At 37.7% G+C, this 7671-nt stretch overlaps 1 pseudogene; it reads right to left on the bottom strand.

The window, feature by feature from the left end:
- Positions 1-6049: 6049 nt before the first annotated feature.
- LOC140514795 (erlin-1-like) lies at positions 6050-6792 on the bottom strand (annotated as a pseudogene).
- Positions 6793-7671: the final 879 nt, after the last annotated feature.

The raw sequence follows: 7671 nt of genomic DNA, 5'->3' as shown, positions 1-7671 counted from the left end.
GTTGAATGGGCCTAACAACTCCTATATTGGACAACATATGATATATCTTACTACAGCCTAAGGGTCCAGGGGTCTTTCTGACTGAATTCTTTTCTTCTTCTTCTTCTTCTTCTTCTTCTTCTTCTTCTTCTTCCTCTTCCTCTTCGGCCTCCTCCTCCTCCTCCTCTTCTTCTTCTTCTTCTTCTTCTCTCTCTCTCTCTTTCATTCTCTGTCTCCATACAAACACACACACATATGCACATATGTATTATATATGTATAAGTGTATATATGTGTATATATACATATATGTATATATACATATATGTGTGTATATATGTGTATGTATGTGTGTGTGTATTGGGGTCAAGGTACAGTGTGTTTGAATATGACTGATCAGACCAACAGGAGCTGAGAAGGTTCTAGTTCAGGTTGGGTAGATATACTCCATATAAAAATTTGGAATTGCACGTCTCTAAATTTTTGCATTTCACATTTCTTTTTAGTTACTATATTTGTGTTTTGCTCATAAAACACGGTGCCTTCTTTGATCCCCATCTGCCAGGGTGAGCAGACCAGGATTATGTTAGGTGAAGGAGACAATTTTTAGGGCACCTTTTCTAGCCCCTTCCTCAAATCAGGAAGTGAGTTATGAGGTCTTTAAAAAGGGCTTCTCATATACCCGAGAGGGCTGCCAAATCCCACTGCTGCTCCAATGAGAAGATGATGTTGTAACATTTATGCAAGGTTGTGACTATAGCTCCCAGTCTATCCAAACCTCCTCCTTCATAATGTGGCTGTTGCCACAGAACTTTGTGGAAGGTAAAAGTAGAAAAAGTGTTATGAGTGATGTCTTTTGATTCATGCATATATTGGATTTAAATGAGGCAGAGTTATGTAAAGGCATTGGCATCACTGTCTTGCAGAGTCGTTGTAGACCAGTGGCAAGACAAAAGTTAAGATAATTGCAGATGTTGCAGCATGCAGTGATTGACCTTGGTGTCCTCTATGTCTAACCACTCTCTAAGCACTGCACAGCCATTGTTTCTGCTGCTTTAGTAGCCTGTTCAAAAATAAATTGTCCTTATCCAGTCATTTCACTGGTGAAAGTCTTCATATGCTTGGGGTAGACACCACCCTAATTCATCAATGGCCTTGAGGTTCATTGACTACCCTCAACCTGGTTTAGCCCATCTACCAAAGTGGTTTGCTAAGATATAGCTGCTAGGCATGCTACAACTTCTTGGAGCCATAAGTAAAACTTGGGTGGCAGGTAAACACCAAAGGTGGCTGAGCAGCACTGAAAAAGGCTCTCTAAGCCCTCAAATGGGAGATGCTAGTCTTTTCTGACCCCCATACACCTCATACTTTATGCTACATAATAGATGTATACATACACACATATGCACACATCTCTATTACTACATACACTTAAACTAGTCCACTTATGGTGCACAAGAAAATAGAAAAGTATTGAACATTAAATGCACAATAAACAACATTAAATATAATGAAATTGATTATATCTTGACAAGAAATGGTTACTAATATCAGTGCCATTTTTTTAAACAAGTATTTGATGTCAAGGGCAGCTAGGTGGTGCAGTGTATGAAGTGCTTGGCCTTAAGTCAGGAAGACCTGAATTCAAGACCTGATCTTGTGCAATAGCTGTGTGCCTTGAGTAAGCCACATAACCCTGTTTGCCTCAGTTTCCTCATCTATAAAATAAGCTGGAGAAGGAAATGGCAAATGACTCCAATAAAAGAAAATCCCAAATGGGTTAACCAAGAGTCAAACATGATTGATCCAACAGAACAACAGAATCCCTCATCAAAATAAGCAAATATGGTTTATCTGGCATAACTTGTTTTTGATGAAGTTGTGCTGAATTTTGGCAATTGCCCTTTGACATTTCAGTTGTTATATGAATGAGGCAAGAAATAAGTTCAAGATGATCTGATTCTGTTAAAGTAAAAGTCATGTAATGGTGTTTCTACAGATATTAGGAATACTCAGAATGAGAACAGATGAACATGAATTGAGTTTATTTCCCAATCTATAGTTTTCCATCAGTTGAGTATTGAAAGTCATACTATTCACACAGTCCATTGTCATTTTCTCTCTTAAAAAGAGATCTGTGATTTTTAAAAATGGGTATTACTCCAAGGAAACTGAAAACTATAACTCTTAAAGAATACATTTTCAATGTCTATTAGAGAAATTGCAGTAGGGTAATGCAATTGGGTACTTTTGGGGACAAAAAAGTCAATCTTTCTCTTTTTGAATTGATTTTTTATTTTATTTTCAGTTCCTTATTTCCCTCTGTTGCCACACCCACCCTTACCCACTGAGGAAGCAAGAAATATAATACCCATTAACATATGAAGTCATGTAAAACCTATTTCCACATTATCCATGTTTTCCCTCACAAAAATAATTAAAAACAAGAAAAAGAGAAAAACATGTTTTAATTTGAACTCCAAGACTGTCATTTATGTATCTGGAAGTGCATAACATTTTTCATTTTGAGCCCTTTGGAAATGTAGTTTATCATCAGAGTTAGCAAATATTTCATAGTTGACTGTTTTTACAATGTTGTTAATCTGCATAATGTGAGAAATTGGTATACGCTTAGTTTCCCTAGTAGTTTGTTTTGTTTTGTTTTGTTTTGTTTTTGTCAAACAATGAATTCTTGCCCCAATAGCTGAGATCTTTGAGTTGAACAAACTTTAGGTTATTGTGCTCACTTAACTTTTCTATTCCTTTGATCAAATACTCTGTTTTATATCCAGTACCAAAGTATTTTGATGATTAAACTTTCTGGCATAGTTGGAGAATTGGCACTACTAGGTCTCCTTCCTTTGCATTTTATAAACTGATTTTCTTGATATTCTTGACTTTTTCTTTCTCCAGATGAAAAGCAAGTGTTTCAAATGTCAACTAAACCTAAATTAAGAGAATAAACACATTGATGGGGTCATATGATCAGAATGCACTTCAGGGAAATAACTTTGATGGTTCTGTAAAAGATGGATTTGATTTAGGAGATGCTTGCAGCAGAGAGACAAGTTGGAAGACCGTTACAGTACTCCTAGTGAGAAGCCTAAACTAGTATTGACAGTGTGAGGGGAAGAGGTATACAAAAGATATCACGGAAAATTTTCATCCTAGTGAGGGAGGTAATGATCCAAGTGTCCTCTCACAACCTTAGTGTCAGCAGTTATTCTCAATTACCCAAATAAGAAAGAAAGTCTAGGAGTGAGTTTAATGATCGTGAAAGAAAAGAAAGTGAGGGAGAAATACACTCATGAAGAAAAGGGAAAGAACACGATAGCAATTAATTCACAGAATCAGAGAGTATGGGTAGAAGACTATAAAACAAAGAAGCTTTCATTAAAATAGGCAAGAAAACCATACTTTGCAGAAAGTTCTTAGACAATTAATTAGTTACAGTATTTAGCATACTATTCTTGTTGTTTGCCCTTTGTTCTCAAAGAGGACCATGACATCAGAAAGGTGATGCCATAACGTGCAAGTGAATGGGATTGAAGTGAGTGAGGGCTATGGAAAGTCACATGGGGAGACCTTGGCCTTTTTTGAGCTAAGGTTTTTCTGAGTTCTCACTTTGACTGAGCGACACTCTTTCAGCGATTAAGGCTAGGTAAGAAATGAGCCAAAGAATAGCCCTTTATGTAATTTTTAAAAAATCAACCTAGGAGGGGAAAAACTCTCAGGATTTCTGGACAAAACAGAAACAATTGTTATTTCCATTCACTCTGAGCCATCACAGCCCAAACAGTGACCACTAAGTGGACTTAGGCAGGTAGTTATTATTGACCAGTCAATGAGAGCCAGAGTGAACTGGGTTTAAGGCATGATTTTTAGGGAACAAATCTCTATATTTTATTAGGATTCAACCATCAAAATTTATATTCCTTTGAACAGAGTATCAGTAGGTAAGGGTATGAATAGCCTATGTGGACCTGTTTCAGAACTAGGAAAAAACATCTAGCAAAGGCAAAAGACCTGAGACTGTAACCAAGATTAACTTATTTTTGGTAGTAAAATAATTTTCTTTATTTTTTTTCAAAAAATAACATTTTGTATATAAAATTTGACTTTAAGATTACACCATATGTTTGCCAAAATGCATATTTCCAAGGAAGGGACCAAGTCAAAAGTCCAATAAATGAGCACTGCAAATCGAGCTTCTTAGGGAGTCTCAGTGGATGTTTTTATTTTTTAATTTGAAAGAAATATTTTCTTCACAATGACATCCCATTTCTAAGATCCAGAAGGTGCAAGATGAGGAAATATGAACTCAACAGATTTTTAGTCCTATAGTTATTAGAATGGAGGAGAATCTCCAGGAGTAAAACTACAAAGGGCCATTTGTCCCCACAACAGATGCTTCAATCAGCAACAATAAAGCCATGTGGATTGCCAAGTTTATTTTGATCAATTTACCAAAAAAATTTACAGGTATAGGAGACATAGAGGAAGCAAAATTGAATTGAAAATTGAATTTATAATGTAAGCAAAGAATAATTTTCAGCTACAATCCCACCACAGTGCCCAGTCCAGGAAATAGATCTTAAGAACAAATGTTCTACTTCACATTTAAGTTTTACCCTCTTGGCACAACTGATGCTCATTTGGAGCATCTTCTACCACCACCCACAACAGTAGACAAATTATTTTCTTCTCTGGTTTCCTTGTCCAACTAGAGACATCTTCAGAAGCTGCATATGCAGTTACTGTTGCTTTTGAGAGGGCCAATTTCAGAGTCTTGAGAAGCATGAGTAATATCTCCCAGACCAATAGAATATATTCCAATTCATAATCTTTCTCACTTGCCAAATGGACTGTTCTTCCTTGTCAGTCACTGTTGGCAGAATGATGGCCTCCCAGTGACAATTTGGGATGGATAAATAAGCTGACCACTTTAGTTTTCCAAGACCAAGCAGTTACCAACTAGTCAATGAGGAGGACATAGAAAGTAAGGGATGCCAAGTGTACTAACCAATACTTCTTACTACATTTGGGTTTTTGATGAACAGTAGCAAGAATCATCATGCTACAGCAGCTGTACGGGCCATCATAAGTCTTGGCCTCAGAAATAGGTAGAGGTGGGGGGGCATATCAAGGACCCTCAGATACAGTTTTAAGAATACTTCTTTCTTTTAGGTAAAACTTCATAGTGGATGGCAAAGTTCTACCCCATTCTTGGTCAGCTGCTGAGCTGAGGACAACCAGCACTCGAGAGTCTTGAGACTGCTGGCTAAAACTTTCCTGGGTGGACATAAAGCCCAACAATGACATAAGTGGGGGAAAGTCAGGAACACCAGCAGTACTCGGTCCATATAAGACAGGATTAGTTTAATGACTTTAGAATTAGGAACACCCTGTCCCTGAGTCTGTTGCTGCTGAATCTCCCCACCTACAATGGGATCTCCACATACCTAGATGTGGCAGCAGGAACACTTCAATCATTTTTGGATGGAAAGATCTATGGATCAATTGGCCACAAATTTAGCTGTTGGACAACAGTATCCATTCACCTAGAAGGTCCTTTCCCAAAGAACCTCAACGAACCAGATGTCAATCACTTCTGTGAATTCTGAGCCTAGAACCCAAAGAGAAAAGTAATGAACCCTGGGATATATTCATTTGCAGTTTGTCTTTATTGTACTTACCATGCATCTCCATCTCTTTGGCTTGGAAACATATATAAACATTTACAAATTGCCACTTAGAAAAGCAATAATTCATAGGAGATGTCATAGCATTAGTTTTTTTTTCTTTATTCAAAGGTACCTAGTTTGATTTATAAAGGAATTTACAGAGGGATCTTGAAAGAATTGTGGTTCAAGAAAACCACCTGACTGCCAGAGAGTTGTGTTCTGCAGTCAGTAGACAAACTAGGTCTATCCCAGGAGAGTAGAATAGACTGAGCATTATTTCTGGGAATTAATTTGCAGGGTCATTGTGCCCCTTGTCCTGATTATTGCCCCCACCTACCCTTTCAACTGCCACACCTTGATTTCAGATGAATTTGTGTAGCTCTTGCATCAACTTGCGCTTCCTTTGCTTCCAATGGGCCTTTCCTCAGAGGACTCTGGGGCCTCCTTATAGAGGAGAAGGATTTCCCTCCCAGGCCTGGCATCTAGATATTTGAAAGCATAAGAGGAGTCCATCAATATGTCAGGGATGCTGCTGCTTAAGTCAATCTCACTGTTTGTAAGTAAAAACAGGAAAAGTACTATTTGTACTTTTTAAGCTCCAGATATTCTGGGGTTAATTTGGGTTTGTTTGAAGTGGCATATTCATGTGCAATGTAGTTTTCTGCATCTGCTCTAACTTTCTCTTGAGCCAGGAATGCAGCATCTTCAATTTCAGAAATGCAAGTCTCAGTTTCTTTTTCCATCACCTTCTGCTGAAACTGAAATTTTGCTACATCTGCAGATTTCTCTGCCGTTCCTCTCTCTGCTTCTTTCTCCACCACCTATTGTTTCTGTGCAGCTAGAAGGAGTTTGGTCTACTCAGCTTCCATTAGCTCAAAATGTCTTTTTATACCTTTGGGATTTTGGGTTTTGTAACATGCACAAGCCGTAGAATGGGGCTGCTTCAAGTTGTCATCTACCTGTTCAAAGAATTCAATGTAAACTTTCTGAAGAGTGTGGACACTGAAAAACTGGTTCAACTCATGGTATATTTTATTGAAGATTAAAGTCTTACAACCTGCAGTACTAGCAAGGAAAACTCCTCCCCAATTGACTGCACATAGATATGCCCCACTGAGCTCATCACCCATCTTTCAAGAGACCACTGGCCATCCACAACCACTGGCCCACAGTTCTACCCCAAGACTTACCTATTCAGTAAAATTGAATATAATTCAAAAGGGGGAAAATAGACCTTTAATCAACTAAAGGACTTCCATGTTTTTCTAAGAAAAAGACTAAAGAGGAGTGTAAAATTCCACATATAAAGAAAGGAATCAAGAGATGCACAGAAAGGTAAACATGAACAAGCAATCATAGTAGATAAAACAAGGATGAACTCCATAGTTTTATATGAAAAGATGATGCATATCCTCTTAGAACCCTATAATCACAAGAAGACATAGAGCGAATCTAATTAGACAGACTTTCTCTACAGACTGGAGTTTAGCCCTGGGATTGATTCTGGTGTTTTGATCATCTTTAAAGAAGAATGGAAAGGGTGGAAAAGAGGAACACATTGAAAGAGGAGGAGGGGAATGAGAGAAATAATGGAATTTTCTTATATAAATAGGCAGCACATTTAATAGGCTATACAATAAGGAAGAGAGTGTGTGGGGGGGGGGGGTAACACTCAAACCTCACACTCATCTGAACTAGTCAAAGGAGGTAAGAATACACATGTATGTGCACACAAACACAAACACAGAGTTGGGTACAGAAATGCATTTCATTCAAGAAGGAGAAGGAATGAAAAGGAGATTAAGAGAAAGAAAGGCTACAAGAGGAAAGTTAAATTGAAGGAGGGATTAGTCAGAAGCAAAAAAAAGAAGAAGAAGAAAATAAAGTTTAAGGAAAGGTCAGGGGAAAACAAAGAAGCAAAATTATAAGGGAAAGGTATAGGTAATGCATAATCAGTGATCCTACCTATGAATGTGAATATGATGAACTCACCCACAAAACAGATGAGG

The sequence above is a fragment of the Notamacropus eugenii genome, chromosome 7, assembly GCF_028372415.1.
Source record: "Notamacropus eugenii isolate mMacEug1 chromosome 7, mMacEug1.pri_v2, whole genome shotgun sequence".
NCBI lineage: Eukaryota > Metazoa > Chordata > Mammalia > Diprotodontia > Macropodidae > Notamacropus > Notamacropus eugenii.
The sequence above is the reverse complement of the archived record's forward strand: the minus strand, read 5'-3'. Positions and strand labels throughout refer to the sequence as shown.